Raw genomic sequence first — 21,162 nt, 5'->3', positions numbered from 1 at the left:
CGTGAACACTGGGAGCCACAGGCCCATTGGCGTACTAGAAGTAAGATGACATGGGTTGGTGTGAGCTTCCTTTATTCGCTTTCGCGTGGCATGTAGCAAGAATGCAGGGGTTATACCCCTAGATGTGCTTGGTGAGTGCACCACTTGTCTTACCCGACTCTGCGTGGGCTCGTGGCTTAATCGGTAAGACAACGGGCTCTTGCTTTGTTGCACTGTTAGTTCCAGGTTCGATTCCTGGCGGTGCAGTAAATTCTTTTATTTCTTCGCGGGAGTTTTCTGGTGACACCAACGGTCGCGAAAGAACCCTTGGGGGGTAGAGGGAGAAAGCTTTGCTTTAAAAGCTTTGCTTTAAAATACGTCTGCTGAAAATAATATAGTCGCCCAGTGTGTTTTGGTTCAAATCGCAATGACTGGATACGCTGCGCCATTGACTACTAAGATGAAGTAAGCGCGCACACTGCAAATGTACGGCATCACGTGTAATGCAAACGTAAGTTGTAATTAACGTTCCTCTGTGCATGCACGGAAGAAAGGGCGTACAGCCGTTACGGTGCGAATATGCATTTGAAGTGCTCATTCAAACGTGCATGAATTTAATAAAGCGATAACAGAAATTGCGAATCAAATGTACGTCAACGGCGCGGTCACTATATTAGCTGACCTTAAATTGTTTTACCTAGCCGCAATTTTTTTTTTCTCGCAACAGCCTCAATTTGCGCCGCACCGACCAAGCCCATATTACGCAGCAAATCACTCCAATGTCATAACAACGGGGTTATAATACCACCCGGGTCGCTAACACACAAAACATGACTTCACGCCAAAAAGAGCGTACACGCACTCGGAACGCACACGATACATGGTCAGACGCAAGCTGCCGTCGGCCAAAACAAGCATGAATTCAGGTGAACAATTCTCGCGTCACGAAAACCTTACGACAACTGACTGAACATGCTACGCCGCTGATATTGATGCTGGAAGTTAAGCGCGCACATGACAAATACGCGGCCTCTTATCCAAAGCAAAGCTTACGACGGGACGAACTCGGCGCTGCGCGCAATGCCTACTCAGAACAAAGCGTGGACGACGGTCGCGAAGGGAATACGCATTTCTTCGTAAGTGACCGCTCAAGCTCGCGCAGAATTTAACAGAGCATGCAAGAACAAACATTCAGAAACTTACCTCGCTAAAGAGTGATGGCAGCGTCGGCCTGAAGTATGCCTGTTCAAAGCTATGCAACCAAACTTTTCTCCTTTCTGCGTCGCGTTTCCCGGACGGAATAACGAAGTCTTGTGCCCTGCCTGACGATATTCGCGCTGCCTAAGGCACAACACATCGGCACCGAGAAGCAACATGAAACGACACCGGTACATTTTTTCGAAACGAGCAGCTAATTCTTACTTTGCTATTAGCTGGCGCCTGCGATAAAGCCGGTACTGAAGCTCGGTGGCTCGGAAGCCAGCAATGGCGTCGCAGCGGCGCCGATGCCTCGCAGCGGCGGCGAGGCATCGGCGAGGCGACCCGGCGGCGGGGCAAAAACAAAACAAAAAAAAAACCACGTGACTTTTCCCTTGGCCAATGGCGCGCGGCGTTCGCCGGCGAAAAAGAAAATGGCAAAAAAAGGGCGAGGGCGAAAGGCGGTGAGATCTAAAGATGGCGCTACACTCTTAGGCAAAAAGGACTAAAATAGGGACTAAAATACAGCCGTTAGTCTTCGCGGGCTACCGTTCATCTTCAAAGGGAGTATCTGCGGCAGAGTACGTGCCGTGTGCATAAATTTGGACTAACTGTTCGTCCCCGCCGATCTATAAGGAGTAACGGGAAGACGAAACGCATGCAGTTAGTCTCTTTGCTGCGTCGTTAATCCCCTAATGGCGTCGTCGTTGCCCTTTCGCGCATATGTCTGCGAACGGTTTTATATTTCCAAAATACAAGGCATTGCAGTCACTGGGTGCTTTAGATGGTGCCACGGGAGAAAATATTGACGTTAGTTATAAGAAAATCGCCTAGGGTTAGTAGAGCGGCGGGTAATGGGAAGAAGCGGCGAAGCGCGATCGTCATATACGCTTCTCGGCGAGGTTATGTTGATACGCTGTGTTGCATACGATTTGTGCCAGGTAATAACGGCCAATGAAAGCTTTCAAGCGCCTTAACTGTAATGCAAAAATTAGTGACAATAGCAAAAGTAGATTCCTGAGCGTAATGAATATGTATACGTTTAACAGACCAGTTGTGAGGCTCTACTTCGAATCGAACTGAGCAATAGTCCCTAAACCTAGCAAAGCGCGAAGCGCAAGGCGCAAAACGCGGTCACGTTCGCTTGCACAGATAGAAATTCGGGCACCAGTTGCAATGGATCTATTTCGTTATGCACAGGACTACACGCTGTACACTTGAATATTATCTGCCGCACGAACCACCCGGCGGCGTGGTCTAGCGGATAGCGCGTCGGGTTCCTTGCGTATAACTCCGGGCGTCAGGGGTTCGATCCCTGCCGGTGCTGTCGTTTTTAAAGACGATAGTCTTTCTTGGGCTACTTAAACCCAGAAATTTTGGTCTGTCTGTATGTCTGTCTGTCCGTCTGTCTGTCTGTGACTCGATTCAGCCACCCGGCCAAAGCAAAACAATGCCTGCGCAATAGTCCTATATAGTCACAGCTAAATCTACCCGTCTATGTCCGGTGCAATGTTCACACTTGTCAACATTGTTGAAGAAGAACAAGACATTACGCAAATATGAGACAACAAATCAATACAGAAGTGATATTTGCAGTGTTCCTTTATCAAAAATCAAACCTGCTTGACTTTTGCGAAATTAAATACTTCATCAACTTCAGAAAAAGAATTCCCTCCGCCGTCGCCTGCTGTCGCCCGCAACACTATAGCTTATGGCGCCATTTTAAGAAATCAACCGGCAACAGTTACGCAAGGTTCCACTAGATAGGTTTCACGTTCTGCTTGCAACGCACGTGGAGTAGGGAAACGCGGTTCTATAAGCGTTGAAGTAGGGCGTGTTACGAATGGGCCAGCGCCGCAGTACTTCCCCGCATCACTCCTCGGCTGTGCGGCGAAGCCACTCGTGCGCCTTCGAAAACAGGCGCAATCATGTCGGCAACAAGTTGCGACAAAGCCTCGTCAGACGCTTCGCTCTCTGCGCATTCGGCGGCTGCCTGCACGGCTCGTCTCCACGCTCTTCAAGGACACAGAGGCAGGCCCCGGTGATCGCAACGGAGTCCTCCTCTCTCCCCTCTCTCGGACTCAACGTGCCCGAGGCTATGAACAGCTTACGAACTCTGGAAAGAGTGTAGTGCGTGTTCCAGCGTGTTGGCGTTTGACCGTTACCGCTTTCGGGTATAAATAGAGCTCCCAAGCGTTGTAAACCATTCCTGTTAAAGCAGCGAATCGATGTTGTCGCTCTGTTCGAGTCCTGTATTGTAACCTCGCCCGTCGGGGCATTGTTCTTTGGCTTCGGCTCACCTCTCGCTATGAAGTAAACAGTTACGTTAGCGTACGGCTTCTGGACTTCTTCACGGCTGCAACAGCGGCTGGCCGCTCGCATCATACACGCTACCACTCGTATGTCGGAGGCCACGGAGCTCGGATCGGGTGCCCCCGCCCGGTCGCAACAACTGGTTGGCAGCGGTGTGATGGCAACTTCGTAACACCTGAAGCCAGCGGTGCGAGACCCAACACCACGGACGTCAAGGCGGCTTCGGACTTCGCAGAATTCACGGCGGTCAAGGGTGAGTGCGGGACTTTTCTTCACTGAGTTTTACCAGGCTTCTGAGGATAGCTGGTAGGGCGTGTGTTTTTGTCGCGTGGGTTATTCGCGCAAAACATTTTTGGAGCAGTGGGAAAGCAGTACTCTAGACCGGCCATGAATTTGAAAGCGTTGAAAAAACCGCAGTTGTTGGAGCTTGCAAAAGAGTTGCGCTTGGATGTTACGGACGCACTGAGAAAGCCAGAGCTGATACAGGCTATACTCGCTGTTGGCGCTGACGAGGACGAGCTGTCTGATTGCATTGAGCTGATCAATGACAGGGAGACCGCTAAACGTCAGGCGGAGGCTGAGCGCCAGCGTGAGGAACGCGAGGAAAGAAAGCGGAAAGAGGAACGCGAGGAGAAGGAACGAGAACGGGAACGACAGCATGAGCTGGATATGAAACGTCTTGACATCGAGGCATCTCGATCTAGGCGTGAGAGTGACAGCAGCGCGCCAAGCGTGCAGTCTGCGGCGACTGAGCGACCTACGTTGCGAATGTGTGACCTAATGCGACCCTACAAGGTAGGAGAAGACATCGGTCTTTTTTTGGTCAACTTCGAGCGTACGTGTGAGAGGGCCCAGTTTAGCCGAGACTCATGGCCGCAAAAGCTGCTTACGCTTTTGCCAGGTGAGGCATCCGACGTGATGGCCCGCTTGCCGAAGGAGGAGGCGGAGGACTATGAGAAAGTCAAGTCTAGCCTCCTGCGTAAGTACAGGCTGTCAGCAGAGGCGTTTCGCCAGAAGTTCCGTGAAGCCGAGAAAGCCAGGGGCGAGTCGTACTCTGAGTTCGCCTACAAGCTGAGGGCAAACATGGAAGAGTGGCTCAAAGAGGCAAAGGCCTTCGGAGAGCACGACAAGGTAGTTGAGTGCTTCGGTCTTGAGCAGTTTTACCGCCGTCTACCTGAAAACCTGAGACTCTGGGTGCAAGATAGGCCAGGGGTAAATACTGTGGATAAGGCAGCTCAACTAGCCGACGAGTTCATCGCACGTCGAGGTGCGCAGGGGCCGAAAGACGGCCAAAAAGAGTTCAGGCCGAAGCCTGATAAGTTAGGGCCGAAAGGCAGAGCTCCCTACGAAAAGAGCGGAGCAAAAGTGACCGAATCCGCGAATAATGAAACGGGCTCGGAAAACGAAAAGAGCGCAAACGCAGAGGCACAGCGCCGAAAAAAGGCTTTCGAAGCGCGCAAGCAGTCCGCGTGCTACAATTGTGGAGAGACAGGGCATTTCGCAGCTAGTTGCAAAAAGGGCAAGCTTGTCTTTCACATAGTAGACCAGGGTGAGGAGAGCAGACAACTTTTAGAGCCCTACGTACGCGAGCTTGCAGTTAACGGCAAACCGTGCCGAGTGCTTCGCGATTCCGCGGCAACAATGGACGTGGTCCACCCGTCCTACGTCGAACCGCACCAATTCACGGGCGATCGCGCGTGGATAAAGCAGGCCGTAGAAGAGCAACGCGTGTGTCTTCCGATCGCCAGGATAACCATCGATGGTCCCTTCGGAGAGCTCGAAACCGAGGCCGCTGTCTCTCCCAGCCTTCCGGTGCAGTATCCGTATCTTTTCTCGAACAGGTCCGATCAGCTACTGCGCGAAAGGGGACTCGTTTTCGGGGAAGGGATAGTGTTCGCGCTGACGCGCTCGAAGGCTCGCGAACTCGGAGCGAAGGCGGCGGTTGAAAGCAGGAACGATTCGCGAAGAAAGGAGTTCGAGGGAGAGAGACTCCAACGGGAGAACAAGCACCTAGAGCACAAAATTCAACTCGAGCAGGAAGAAGCGAAGCCCGAGTTAAAAAAGTTGCTCGAAAAAGACCTCGTTGTCGTGGATAGAGAAACTGGCCACGGTAACGAAAAGAAAGTAGCAGACGCTCGGGAGCGCGATTCGGAAGCGACCGTTGCTGCCCCGCAGCGCGTCAAGGTTGCTGAGAGAGATAACGACGGCGCATTAGCTCAGACTGTCGGCAGAGGCGGCCAGGGCTCGCAAGCTTGGACGTTCCCTGGTTTCCCTATAGGCGGCGTAAAAATCGACGCCCCACGTGACCAACCTACAGGGCACTTTTCGACCATCAAGTCCACCAGACGGCGCAAGCGAAAGGTTACTTTTGGTATAGAATACAAAACATTCGTTCTGTTACTCAAAGAGCCAACACAGTTCGCTTACAATGTGTTGTTTAAAAATATTATTAACAAGTTCCGCATCAAACATCCGTTGAGCAAAAATGTACGCAACTTTTTACGAACAGCCGACTGGTGCACCACCTCGTCACCTCGTTTCTGAATTCGCAACCACAAAGCCGGCAATTCAAATTGAAACCGCTGCAACGGCCCACCGTTTCTATGTGCGCGGAGCACTGGTTTCGTGACTGTTATTGCTGTTATGTGCTTTTGCGTCCATCAGTTGTTGAGAGGACTGGCAAAACACGGGAATTGAGTGCTTGTTGAGTGACAAATGTGGGAAATTCCGCATCGGAAGACAGCTGTCGAGGCCAGAACAGCCAGAATATTTGATTCTTCCAACAGAAGGTGAGTGTTATGCACTCCGCTAGAAAGACGGTGCAAACGAAACCGTTGTCGCCGTCAATACCTCATTCGTGCCCTTCGTTCGAAATCTTAGCGCAAGTCAACGAGTTGTTATGGAAAAAAAAAATGTTGTCATGAAAGCGACGTACAATTGCAGCGGTCGAAATGAAATGATGTCCTGGCCTCTGTAAACTTGCGGATGTCAATAAACGATTTGTTCTCACTTGCTGCTCACTGTGGTCTGTGCCAGTCGAGGCCATCTGGTCACCTGGCGTAACATCACTTCACTAGCGCGGCGCAAGTAAACACGCGACCAGCGTGCCAGCCAGGAGCCAGCAGGAGCAGCCACGGCCGGACTCGACGCCCCTTTCGCGCGCGGGAGGAGGAGAGTCGAGTCCGGCCGTGGAGCAGCGAGCCGGCGGCCGCCGTGCGAGGGCAGCCATGTTATTAAGGAGCTCAAGCGGCCTGTGCAAAAAAAAAACATCCGCCATGTTTACAAAGCCGTGTTTACAGCGCCATCAAGCGGGCGTACTGGGTAGTTCACGACGCCGCCACTACGCTTTTTCTGGCACTACAGGCAAAGCTAGACCTTTGCTTCTCTAAAATCCTCCCTGTTCTGTGAGGCGGCAGAAGGCAGTGTGTGTCCACTGAGTGCGATAATGTGTCGGCGTTTGTTTCGGAGATCTCGGCGGAGTGTTCGGACGGTTCAAATTCGCGGGAGGCCTTGGGAACGGCAACGGCTGCTGACGTGAACGTGAACACTTCGCGAGACAGCGACGTTTCGGAGGAATGCGTAACCGATGAGGCTACCGAGAGACCGCACGAGTCCGCTGAAACGGAAGTTGTTCCTTCGGACGGTAGTGCGGAAACGAGCGACATGGTGGGAAAGCCTGCAGCTGAGGCAGCGAACGGTTTGCACGGGTCAGTTGGGAGTCGTGACGATCTCACCACTGAGCAAGCCGATTCCGTCCTGCCACCAGCTCAGGTAGCTGACCTCGAGCCACGGCCAGCCGTGCTCGTAGAGATTCAGGTGTCTGGGGCGGCTGAGCAGTCTTTTGAGACAGGGCAGCTTGGATCTAGTGTAGCCTTGACAGCCGCAACACAGAACGAAAACACCCTTCGGTGTTTGCTTGCTGAGGCTGTCGCCGTAAGCGCGAGGGACAACGAGGTAGTGACTGTACGAAGCTACCCGGTGTCTAAAGAGCTCGTCGTGCCCGTGTCACTCCCAGCTGATTCTCCCGATGATAGGCCAATATGGGCTAAGCTAGTTGAGATTTCGGTGGCGCCTGTGGCTGAGCCGAAGTCGGGAACCGATCAGCCTAGAGGAGAGAACGTAAACACGTTCCGATGTTCGCTTGCCGAACGCGTTGGTGAAAAGGCGAGCAAGAAGGATAGAGGGAAAATTTCCGCACGTACTTGTGGCGCGTGTTTCAGTGCGGGCACGCCCAGAGGCAAGGCCATGAGCTCGCATCGCGCCAAGGGAACGCCGCCTCCTAGAAGGAGTGCGCGCCTTACGTTCGAACGCTGGAAAATCTCGTTCGCTCCTCCGCGCGCTCGACCTTCGTCGAACAAGACGACCGGTGTCCTTTCACGCGGTCGCAGCAGCGTTCAGAGAACGGCTGCACCTAAAGTGCGGTACAAGAAGGGAAAAACTCGGAGCAATGAAGAGAGCTGAAATCGCGGCTCTCAGCACGAGAAGTGGCCTGTAGATGCCTGACTTTCTCAATTTCATTGTTTTTCCTGGAACAGGTTTCGCCCTTTACGATTACATTTCTTTTTGTTGGGACATTTCCAATCAAGCGAAATGTCAACTTTCAGGTTTGTTCACGTGTCTAAAGTACTGCTGGGCAAAAATATAACTAGAGTAGTTAGTTATTCGCGTACTTTTCGCAACTAAAAGCCTGGTAGATCTTCAGTGTTGATTTGTCTTCGCACTTGCCGGCGATGCGGTTGTGTCTTCCTGTGTTGTTCTGTTGCTTGCCTGACCAAGCCAGAGACGTTCTTGGGGAGCCACTACTCGTCCAGTGACCCGCCCGGTGAAGCTCCAGCACGGTGTCGTACAGCCAAGGCCTGGAGTCGAGCGTCTGCCGAAAACTTCACTTCGACAGCATCCCTCCGGACAACGGTTGCAGACCCTTATCCATCGGGATCTCGGACCCCCGGCGGAGAAGCTGTTACGAATGGGCCAGCGCCGCAGTACTTCCCCGCATCACTCCTCGGCTGTGCGGCGAAGCCACTCGTGCGCCTTCGAAAACAGGCGCAATCATGTCGGCAACAAGTTGCGACAAAGCCTCGTCAGACGCTTCGCTCTCTGCGCATTCGGCGGCTGCCTGCACGGCTCGTCTCCACGCTCTTCAAGGACACAGAGGCAGGCCCCGGTGATCGCAACGGAGTCCTCCTCTCTCCCCTCTCTCGGACTCAACGTGCCCGAGGCTATGAACAGCTTACGAACTCTGGAAAGAGTGTAGTGCGTGTTCCAGCGTGTTGGCGTTTGACCGTTACCGCTTTCGGGTATAAATAGAGCTCCCAAGCGTTGTAAACCATTCCTGTTAAAGCAGCGAATCGATGTTGTCGCTCTGTTCGAGTCCTGTATTGTAACCTCGCCCGTCGGGGCATTGTTCTTTGGCTTCGGCTCACCTCTCGCTATGAAGTAAACGTTTACGTTTGCCTATCAGCTCTGGACGTCTTCCCAGCTGCAGTGGCCTTCACGGTCGCAACAGGCGCCTCGATTCACGCTCGTCTTCGCCGTACGGCAGCGTTCGCATCCAGACACCCGGTTTGGAGCAGTGGAACGCGGGAAATTTAAAATGATTTAAGCAAACATTTGGCGTCTTTACCTTGGAAGGAGCGCGACGCAAGAGGAGCAACATGAGAGGTGAGCGGGAAAGCGAAGGGAGGCATTTACTTCGCAAAAGCCGATGAAGACTATCGTCTTTTGACGGAATTTGCAACGAAAGGAGCAGATACGCGGCCAATTTTTTTCTTTTTTCTGCACTCTACGCAGTTCGTCCTTGGGGAGTATCGGAACGGACCATCGGGGTGGGGGACTAATCGTTCGTCCCCTCGCAGTTAGTCCCCAAAGGGACTAATGATTGTGGCAGAGGCCGTTAGTCCCCGAAAGGACGAACTTTTAGTCCTTTTTGCCTAAGAGTGTACCTGAGTAATTTTAGGGACCTTAGTAGGGGCTAAGGTCCCTAAAATTACTAAGGTAGCGCCATCTTTAGATCTCGCCGCCTTTCGCCCTCGCCCGCGCTCCTCTCTTCGTTTTTTGCCATTTTCTTTTTCGCCGGCGAACGCCGCGCGCCATTGGCCAAGGGAAAAGTCACGTGGTTTTGTTTTTTTTGCTCCGCCGCCGGGTCGCCTCGCCGATGCCTCGCCGGCTGGGACATTGCGCAACGCCGCCGCTGCGACGCCATTGCTGGCTTCCGAGCCACCGTGCTTCAGTACCGGAATTAGCTGCTCGCTTCGAAAAAATGTCGCACCGGTGTCGTTTTAGGTTGCTTCTCGGTGTCGATGTGTTGTGCCTTAGGGAGCGCGAATATCGTCAGGCAGGGCACAAGACTTCGTTATTCCGTCCGGGAAACGCGACACAGAAAGGAGAAAAGTTTGGTTGCATAGATTTGAACGGGCATACTTCAGGCCGACGCTACCATCACTCTTTTGCGAGGTAAGTTTCTGAATGCTTGTTCTTGCTCTGTTAAATTCTGCGCGAGCCTGAGCGGTCACTTACGAAGAAATGCGTATTCCCTTCGCGACCGTCGTCCACGCTTTGTTCTGAGTAGGCATTGCGCGCAGCGCCGAGTTCGTCCCGTCGTAAGCTTTGGTTTGGATAAGAGGCCGTGTATTTGTCATGTGCGCGCTTAACTTCCAGCATCAATATCAGCGGCGTAGCATGTTCAGTCAGTTGTCGTAAGGGTTTCGTGACGCGAGAATTGTTCACCTGAATTCATGCTTGTTTTGGCCGACGGCAGCTTGCGTCTGACCATGTATCGTGTGCGTTCCGAGTGCGTGTACGCTCTTTTTGGCGTGAAGTCATGTTTTGTGTGTTAGCTACCCGGGTGGTATTATAATCCCGTTGTTATGACATCGGAGTGATTTGCTGCGTAATATGGGCTTGGTCGGTGCGGCGCAAATTGAGGCTGTTGCGAGAAAAAAAAAATGCGGCTAGGTAAAACAATTTAAGGTCAGCTAATATAGTGACCGCGCCGTTGACGTACGTTTGATGCGCAATTTCTGTTATCGCTTTATTAAATTCGCGCACATTTGAATGAGCACTTCAAATGCATATTCGCACCGTAACTGCTGTACGCCCTTTCTTCCGTGTATGCACAGAGGAACGTTAATTACGACTTACGTTTGCATTACACGTGATGCCGTACATTTGCAGTGTGCGCGCTTACTTCATCTTAGTAGTCAATGGCGCAGCGTATCCAGTCATTGCGATTTGAACCAAAACACACTGGGCGACTATATTATTTTCAGCAGACGTATTTTTGTCCAGCAAAGCGCTTGCTAAACGGATTTAGTGTAGCGAGTTGGGCGGACGCGGCACTGAGCAGATGCGCGAACACGAATTTGACCATGCTACGGTAGAACAGTCACTAACTCCCTTCTGCAATGCATTATTGCCTATATTTGCGGAGTGTTTGTGGCGCATCTCAAACTCGGTGGCGACATTTCTTTTCCCTTCTCAATAGGATTATTTCACGGATCAATTTGAGCAACGGATATTGGAGAAGCTTGGCGTTAAAAAAACTAAACCCAAATGCCACTCCCAACATTTTTTCTCACGGGAAGCCACGTCAGCAGCACAAGCCACCTGCACGACGTCATTACGGACGTTTGTTCCAATAAAATATCTATTTGCTGGCACCAATTCATTTTTGTGATTTATTGTTTTCTCTTGATAATCATCGTGACATTGGTCCTCTTTCGAATTTCTTTCGGGTGTATCCCTGTGTTAGTGCAATGTACAAATCTGCCAGAATATATCCCAGCACAAAACAATTCTGTCCAGGCGCCTCCATTAATAACGGCTGTAAACGACCGCGCCCGGTGAAAAAACGTATTGCATGATTAATTAACTGCAGTAACTAGTTACATAATTTGTACCTAGAGGGACTGTAATTTCAGTTTACCCGATCGATTGATCGCAGTCTTCTCTGGCGCGTATTCCCAGAATTACAAGTCTGCGTTTTTCACTAGGTTCGCACATGAACGTACGGCCGCGAGTGTAGTTTAGTGTATCCGGCTGCGAAGTCGGGGAAGCAGGGGCTTTTCACGTCGCTGTACGTGCACACACGCACAACAGCATGTGTATGTTTTTAGTCTACTCACAACAGCCTATAACGACATGAAGGTGAAGGAAACATTTCTACAAAAACGGCAAAGCACTCTAAACTGCGCGTAATTAAGGTAGGCTGTAGGTCGTTAGTAAAAGCGGGCGCAGAGTGAACGCCGCTGAGGATACACAATTATCGCAAGAAAGGCGAGTGCAAGGACGCCAGCGCAGCGCTCGAACTACGGCATTTGCGAATGAAGCGCACTGTATACTGCCGCGAACCGTGCGCAAGACCTCTGTGCAGTGATTGCACGACCACAGTCACGCGAATGCAAGAACGGAACTACCGTAACAGAGCAGTTTGAAATGTCCACGCTCGATCCTTTCGCATTCACGAGCTATCCTGAGGTGTTACAGAATGCCGCACACGTAAACAAAAACCGCGCTGTGCGTATGCGCCAGCGGCATCCGCCCCGCAAATATCCCCTTGTAGACAAAAATATAAAACAAAACACTATCACTCAGTGCCTGTTGGTAAAACGGAGCTCTAGAAATCCTATAAATGCTACCAAAGAGCGATTTCGGCGCGAAAACAAGAGCAAACTGCAGCGAGCGCCCTGAAGCGTAACGAGGGCGTCTGCTCTCAAGTGGCCAACAAATATGGCGGCCCCGCCGCGGAGTTAAAGGGACGGCGGCGCCGCGGGTGAGGGGAGAGAAAAAAGAGGAGGGCAGCGGAGAAGGAGGGAGCAGTTGGCGCTACCTTAGTTCTTTCAGGGACCTTAGTAGGGGCGCCACTGAAATCCCCCTAGCGGCCCGTTTTGAAAGCAGCCGCGGGAGTCCACGCCCCGCTCCCCAGTGCCGCCGCTGCTGTTGCGGCACGTTCACGACTGAGATTTACCGTTTGCGGGCGTTTGAAATCCATGTTTATGTGGAGCAGCCACTCTTTTCGCAAATGGGGTGTGTTTACGAGTGTTTAAATGATTCTGACGCGATCTTAGTGTGGTATATTCGGTCTGTATAAGCGCCAGGTGTGTGTCACAGGCCAGCGTCGTGGAACCGGCGTATGATGGAGCCGATTGTAGTTAGACTGACCTGAATTTACTAGCCGTGTCTCCGTAACCACCGGTTCCTCATATGTTCATGCTACGGCTATACACAACGACTTAAATCGGTTTTGTGCGCTGACGTAATCAGCGGAGCACTCATACCTGACAGCACGCCAGTTACGTTTGCCAATATTATACCTCAGATATTGATCACCACCATTTACAAGCCAGTCTGTGTTAATTTCGGGAATATTCAACAAAAGCACGATGGACAATGCATAATTATACTCGGGGATCAGCAGACGACAGAGTCGTCTTGTGATGTGAGCGCCCGCAAACATATCTGCTACATATATCCTCTGCAAGCAGCGCGGAGACAGGCTTAGAATATAATCCGCGTCCGCAACTAAATGCTTCTTCGAAATATCGTCATATGGCACAGGGAGCCTGCAGAATAAAGCAGAAACTGAAATCAGAGGGCCTTGTCACATACCACACTCTTCAAACGACACCTTTCATGGCTTGTTGAACAGCCTACCCAGTGAAATTACTAAGGTAGCGCCATCTTTAGATCTCGCCGCCTTTCGCCCTCACCCGCGCTCCTTTCCTCCTTCGTTTTTTGCCATTTTCTTTTTCGCCGGCGAACGCCGCGCGCCATTGGCGAACGGCCAGTGACGTAGTAGCTCGTCCCCGCGTTGTTTTTTTCTTCTCTTCGCCGCCACTGTCCATTTAAATAACGCCATTTTAGGCTCAGCTGCCTCGGAGCAGGCCCTATCGAAGCCGCCAGCGTATAACAACCGATAACAACCGAAGAGTCAGCTGCTCGTTTCAAACAAGTGGTTCGTCGGCGTCACTTTATGTAGCTTCGCGATGCCAAGTCGTTGTGCCTTCGGCTACTCGAATTAGGTCAGTGCAGTCGCGGCCAGCTCGGCTGTAGCAAGCTGTAACTTATCAAAGCCCACACATGGATCAATGTTAGCTGTACAGCATAAAAAGGATTCACAATTGCGCTTGTTAGCGCGCTTCTGGCCTTGGAATGCGGTAGTTATTATAGAACTGGGCACTACAGCTAATTGTAAGCTGAGCGCATTCTTTAACTGCGCGTTCTTTGTGCGAGCCTGTTCCAGATATGCCCGACAGGGCCTTACTCGAAGTAATTGTGAACGCCATTCGCACGAACATTGCTATGCCACGTACACACTGCCAAAAGTACAGCCGTCTTGGGCGAGGCCAACGAGGAGACGCGAGAACTTTGACCTTGACAGCAACCTATAACGACGTGAAGGTGACATATATTTTGCAACAGCGTCAAAGCACCGGAACGTGCACGGAATAAAGGTGGCATGAACGTCAGTAGCTAATTTGGGACGCATACTGAGCGCTGCCTAATGATCTCCAACTAACGCAAAAAACGCGAACTCAAAAAAGCCAGCGCAGCGCTCGAACTGCCGCGAACCAAGGTCACCGCGAAACATGCGCAACTCCTCTGTGCAGCGCTTGCACGATCACAACTTAACCACGCAAATGCAAGAACGGAATTACTGTAACAGAGCAATTTGAAACGTCCACGTTCGATCCTTTCGCGTTCACGAACTATCCTGAGCCTGCCGCACACGTAAACAAACACCGCGCTGTCCGTATGCGCCAGCGGCATCCATCCCGCAAATATCCCCTTATACACAAAAATATGCAACAAAACAGCCTCACTTAGGGCGTGTTGGTAATACGGGGCTCTAAAAATACTATGTAACAGAGCAGTTTGAAACGTCCACGTTCGATCCTTTCGCGTTCACGAACTATTCTGAGCATGCCGCACACGTAAACAAACACCGTGCTGTCCGAATGCGCCCGCGGCATCCACCCCGCAAATATCCCCTTCTAGACAAAAATATACAACAAAACAGCCTCACTTATTGCGTGTTGGTAAAACGGGGCTCTAGAAATACTATTAATGCTACCAAAGAGCGATTGCGGCGCGAAAACAAGAGCAAACTGCACGAAAAACTGCAGCGAGCAGCCCGAAGCGTTGCGAGGGCGTCTGCTCTGAGGAAGCCAACAAACATGGCGGCCCCGCCGCGGAGTTAAAGGGACCGCGGCGCTGCGGGTGAGGGGAGAGAAAAAAAGAGGAGGGCAGCGGAGAAGGAGGGAGCAGTTGGCGCTACCTTAGTAATTTCAGGGACCTTATGTATACTCCCAAAAATGCGTCCGCCGTACGATCAGCTCCTTGTTGAAGTAGAAGAACAAAAGGAAAGTGAACGCGAGATTTGTGTGTGGGGTTACTAAAACGTTCATTGCTTGATTCCGCTCCGCGTTTGTACACATGTTTTGGAGGTGACATGGGTGATATGTTGCTGCCGTCGCCGAAGCCCGGAAGAGCGGCGACGAAGCGCGCAGAACCGCGTCCCCGGGTAGCTCTTGCAGGTGATCGCGCACTGTACGAAGACGCAGATGCTTTTTTTTTTTTTTAGGGCGCGGAGAGGCGAAAAGAAGCGAAACAGAGCCAAAACACGGGACGAGCCCCTATCAGCCACGCAACGCAAATCCCATCAACGCCGCAGAGAAGCAGCGGCAGGCGGCGCAGCGATCGCGAAGCTCGAGGCGTATAGGAAGCAGGCGAGTGAGTGAGTGAGTGAAAACTTTATTGCATAACAGCCAGTAATCCCAGACGTCGGCCAAGAGCCCTTGGGCTCTAGCCGCGTCTTCGGCCAGCTGAATGGCCCAGACTTGATCCGCTGGGTCGGAGCTGAGCAATACGGTCTCCCATTGATCTACAGTAGCGATTTTGCGACGTAACGTTGTCGCCTGTGGACAGGCCCACAGCATGTGGGCTAAGTCTGCCCTGTCCTTACACCGGTGACACTTGTCAGAATATTGCCCGGGGTGACAGTGACTGTACGCAACAGGGGTGGGGTACGAGTTGGGCTGTAGAAGTCGCCAAGCCACGGATTGCAATTTACTGAGGGTAGGATGAGCCGGGGGGGGGGGGGGGGAGGGGAAGCGGGTCCGCTCTAGCCTGTAATGATTACTGATGTCCCTGCTGGACACAAGGCGATCCCTACCCGAACAACGAAGTGAATTAGCGTTGTTGTCGTCACCAGCTCGGTCAGAAAATCCTCGAGCGGCGTCGTGCGCGCATTCATTCCCTGCCATTACAGAGTGTGCAGGTTCCCATATTAGACATGTATATCTTTCCAGAACGCTGAATGTTGTTGAGCCCAGTCCTTACAATTGCAGATGCCTGTGGGGAGATGCACCTCCTTGCGTAATTTATAATAGCATATTTTGAGTCGCTCACCACGTATTTGATTTTTACGGATGCCGTCAATGCCAGGGCAATGGCCGCCTCTTCGCCCACCTCCGGTTCGCTCGTGCGGACCGACCCGGAGTGTTGGAAGGAATGCCTGCCCGGCACCACGCGCATGACGTCAAGGTCATGGCGCGAGGCGCGGGGCGTGAGAGCTTTATTCTCTTCACTATGCTACACGTGCGGGGGTAGCAGATTGTCCCACATCCTCCCCTCTCTAAAAAGGTCACGGTTCCAACCGCGATGGCGGAATTATGCACCGGCTACTCTTGCTGTGAGTATGGTCACTGCTTGTGCATAATGGGTTCCGCGGGACTGTCTCTTGTTGCTGCAACTCGTTGGAATGTTGAGGCATTGCGACCAGGTGAGTTCTGTTGCGGCGAACAGATCCATACTCCGTGTCGACCCAGTAGGACCTCGGCTCCTCCGCTTGCTCTTTGACCGTGCCAAATTTTTTAAGGTCCACGATCCATACGTCAGTGTTGGGGTCCAAGTCCGGAAGGTCTCGTGCCCCATGCCGGATGTTGAAGTGGTGCTGTTGCTTTTTCCTGCTTTCAGCCTCGTATGCCCTCAGCCTGTCTCTGTCCGGGAGGCAGGGGACTAGGCTGTCCGCAGAAGCCGGCAAAGTAGTGCGGAGTCTCCTACCCATTAGGAGCTCAGCGGGAGAGTAACCGTTCTTGAGTGGGCTCGTCCGGTACGCCAAAAGCGTTTTGTAGGGATCGCCCGTCTTCTCGAGGGAGCTCTTGATCACTTTTACGGCAGCTTCCGCGAGCCCGTTGCTTTGAGGGTACCGGGGACTCGATGTCACGTGTTTAAAACCGTATTCTTTGGCGAAGGCTGCAAACGGTGAGTCAGGTCCCCTTGAAAATTGTGGACCGTTGTCACTGATGACCACTTCGGGAATTCCATGCCTTGCGAAAATTGACTTGCAGTGAGTTACCACTGCACTCGCATTCAGGCTCGTGAGTTTGGCCAACTCGGGATACCTTGAGTAGTAGTCGGTGACGATTAGCCACCATGCTCCTCCAATGAAGAACAGGTCGACGCCGACTCGCTGCCAAGGCCTGTCAGGAAATTCTGTCGGCTGCAGCGGCATCTTCCGGTTAGTCCTGTGCTGGAGGCAGGTCCGGCAAGACTTGACAAGATTCTCGATGCCGGTGTCAATCGTAGGCCACCAGACAGCATTTCTTGCTCTCGCACGGCACTTGTCGATGCCGAAATGGCCTTCGTGCAGTACGCGGAGAGCTGACTCCTGTAGCTTTTTGGGCACGACTATCCGAAAGCCATACATCAGGATGTCGTTGACTTCGGTGATGCTGTCCTTATGTGGCCAGAATTCCTTAAGGTTTTGTTTTAGGTCGCGATGGCTCGGCCAACCCTTCTGCGTGAATGCACGGAGCTGGCGGCAAAGTTCGTCGTGTTGTTGTTCCTGTTTCAATTCGTCCAAGGAAGGTGGTGAAACTGGGAGCGTAGATAACAGCTGACCCACGTGTCCTTCAATCTCTCTCTCGAGCTCATTCGTCTCGCCGTGGCTTACGGGAGACCTCGATAGGGCATCAGCTGCGGTCAGTTCTTTGCCGGGGACGTGAACGACCTCGTAGGCGTAACGCATTAAGCGCATCCGCATCCTCTGTTGACGAGGCGTTAAGTCGTCGATGGGTTTTGAGCCAAAAAGCGCAACTAGGGGCTTGTGGTCGGTCTCAAGGCAAAACTTCATCCCAAAAACGTAGTCATGGAACTTCTCGCATGCCCAGACGAGAGAGAGACCTTCCTTTTCAATCTGAGGGTATCGACGTTCTGTTTCCGTAAGTGCACGAGAGGCATAGGCGATAACAGCGAAGTGGCCGTTCTCTTGCTTTTGGCGCAATACGGCGCCGAGACCGTAGGACGACGCATCCGCTGTGATCTTCGTCGGCCTGTCGTTGCTGTACACGGCTAGAACTGGGCTGGATGAGAGCAGTTTCTTCCATTTGCCGAATGCATCCTCTTGTGCGGCCTCCCAGACGAACTCCTGCTTTGAAGACAGCATGCTGGACAAGGGCTGGAGAAGTTCGGCCATGTTCGGTACGAAACGACCGAGGTAAGTCGCCATGCCCAGTAGCCGTCGAAGTTCAGTCTTGGAAGTTGGCCTAGGCATTTCTGTGATGGCTTTGAGTTTTCTCTCATCAGGTCGAACATGGTTGTTCTCGATGACGTGCCCTAAGTACGAGATTTTCGTGACGCCAAACTGACATTTTTCCTTGTTTAGGGTGACACGAGCGCGTCGAATCCGCTCGAGAGTACTTCGGAGTCGCTCATCGTGTTCCTGCTTGGTCGAACCCCAGATGAGAATGTCGTCCATGTGACAGGCGACCCCATCGAGGCCTTGCAGAATGTCACTCATACGTCGTTGGAAGTGCTCAGGAGCAGAGCAAATGCCGAAGGGTAGACGATTGAAGCAAAAACGACCAAAGGGCGTTATAAAGGTCGTGATCAATTTGCTTCTCTCAGTCAGCGGGATGTGCCAAAAACCCGAGGTTGCGTCGATTTTCGAGAACCATGCGGCTCCTCGAAGCATGCCAAGGGTGTGTTCAACAGCTGGGATGGGATGCCACTCGCGGAGTACAGACTTGTTTAGTTCCGTGTAGTCTACACAAATTCGGAGTGCCCCCGAAGGCTTGAGTACGACGACCATTGGCGCGCACCATGCTGTGGGTTGCGTGACAGGAGTAATTATGCCAACTTCCTTCATTCGTTGTAGCTCTGCCCTGGTTTTTTCGTAGAGGGGAAGTGGTACCCGTCGTGGAGACGTCAGGGCAAACGGAATTGCGTCAGGTTGGAGCACGATGTCATACTCCTGTTGCAGCTTTCCGAGCCCTTGGAAAACGTCGGGAAAATCTCTTTCTATGTTTAAATCCAAAACAGTGTTCACAGACGGGAACAAGCCAAGGTTGGTGATGGCTGGTTTGCCAAGTAGGGCTGTGCGCAGAGGGGGTAAGATGTAGACGTTTTCTACGCTTTCTCGGCCATTGAGCTTGAAACGAAGCCTTGCCAGTCCCGAGATGCGCAGAGTCTTTCCATCTGGACCCTGAAGCACCCGGTCGGGGAGGTCAGAACGACGTGCTTGAAGAGCTGTCGGAATTGTCGCTCCGGGATAACAGTCTCATCCGCTCCCGTGTCGATTTTGAATACCAGGGTCTGGGACTCGACGAGGGGAGAGACTTCCCACCTGGATGAAGCCGTCGTCGCCATGAGACCCAGGAAACCTGGCTCCTGCTCGATGTTCCGAAGAGCATTTGTTGAGCGGCAGACGGTTTGGAAATGGCCCTTTTTCCCGCACTTCTGGCAGACGCAGTCTTTGGCAGGACAGATGGCCCTCACGTGACGCTCTTTGCCACACCAGCCGCATGATTTCTTGAAACGCCTCGGGTGGTGTGTGGTTGGGGGTGGCGTTGCAACTGGGTCTTTAACGGGTCTACTACGCCGTACTTTCAGAGCGTCGAGGTTGACAGCTTCCTTTGGCGTGCCCGATAAGAGTTCTGCCTGCTGCTGTTGGACTGCTTCATTCTGACGAGCGATGGTTAGCGCCTTCATTAGGTCTAAGCTGGGGTCAAGCTGCAGAGTTTGCGACAGTTTATGGTTCTTGAGGCCCACGACTAGTCTGTCTCGAATTAACTCTTCGCGGAGCTCCCCGTAGTTACAAGAATCTGCTAGTGCGTGTAGGGCTGTTGCGAAATCTTCGACTGACTCACCATCCAGCTGGACTCGGGTGTTGAATTTCGCCCGCTCGTAGATGATGTTTCGCCGAGGTATGAAGTAGTCCTCGAAGCCCTTAAGCACTGCGTCGAAGTTCTTCTGTTCGTCAGTAGTCAGCTTGGAGGTATTGAAGACGTCCTCTGCCTGGGGTCCCATGAGGTAGCCTTGGTGATTGACTATTGCAATTGCCATAGCATTGCGACCCGGATAGTCGGCCGCGTCCACGTACACCACGTCCTCCGAATTTCCGAATCGTTTGTGCAGGGATTTCGCCATTGCCTGCCGGCGTTCCTGATTGTGAACCGGGTGCATATTTTTAGGGATCGGTGGGATGTGAATTTGATCGCGCACTTCGGGAGCCAAGGGTATCTTGTGAGTGCCTGTTCGCAGGTGGTTAATGCCCAGGGAGCCGAGAATATGCCGACCCGTCTAGCTGTAGCTTAGCCGTTCTCGTGGAGCCAGCCGTTCAGCCTCTATTAGTTCGCTGAGGGTAGTGTGAAGCCCCAGCACCTCGAAACGTTCGGTCGGAGCAGTGATCGGGATGCCGAGGGCCTGCTTGTAGGCCCGTCTAATAAGGGCGTCAATTTTGAGTTCTTCGTCCTTTCTGAGGTGTATAAAAGGGGTGACGTACGTTATCCTACTCAGGACGAGGGCTTCAACTAATCGAACAAGATTGTGCTCCTTCATACCGTGATGCCGGCTAGCGATTCGCGATATGAGTCGAGTAGTCTGATGCACGCTTTTTTGGAGCGCGAGGATGGTTTCCGAGTTGTGTCCATTGGCCTGTATTCGGAAACCGAGAACCCGTATACTGGACACTGTGGAATGGCCTGCGTTCCATTCGCGAAAATATGCACAACCGGGGAATTCGGGTCTGTACGTCTAGCCCTAATAGTGGGTCTGTAGAGCAAGAATTCTGACTTTTGCGAGGAGCAACTGAGGCTCCTGGGACTAACGTACCGCTCCACCGCCTCAATGACCTGTTGCAAGATGTCCTGAATTTGCCCGCCACTGCTTCCGCTGACCCAAAGCGTGACATCGTCCGCATAGAGGCTGTGTTGGAGATCATCGATCTTTTCCAGTATTTCGGGAAGCCCCATCAAGGCTACGTTGAAAAGAAACGGTGAAAGGACTGAACCCTGTGGAGTCCCCCTGCTCCCAATCTTGATCACATCTGATTGGAGTCCCCCTACAGCTAGCGCAGCTGTGCGTTCGCATAGAAAGTTACTTACGTAGTTGTATACCTGTTTCCCAAGGCCCAGTCGGCCGAAGTTGACAAGAATTGGCGAGTGTATGACGTTGTCGAACGCCTTGGTTAAATCTAATCCTAGTGAGCGAGAAAAATACTTTTTAGGCCTGATTATGACTCTTCACGCTTGGATCATGTGAATAAGGTAAGAGAAATAAAGTGTAAAACAGATGTCCTAAGAAAGTCTTTTTTTCCCCAGGACCATATCGAATTGGAATCGGCTACCTCGAGATACTGTGACAGTGATGTCTAACGATGCATTTTTTTCCATG

This window comes from Haemaphysalis longicornis, unplaced genomic scaffold (genome assembly GCF_048455015.1).
Source record: "Haemaphysalis longicornis isolate Haplotype H1 unplaced genomic scaffold, Haemaphysalis longicornis Haplotype H1 scaffold_4, whole genome shotgun sequence".
In the NCBI taxonomy this organism is placed as follows: domain Eukaryota; kingdom Metazoa; phylum Arthropoda; class Arachnida; order Ixodida; family Ixodidae; genus Haemaphysalis; species Haemaphysalis longicornis.
Note: the sequence above shows the minus strand (reverse complement) of the source record.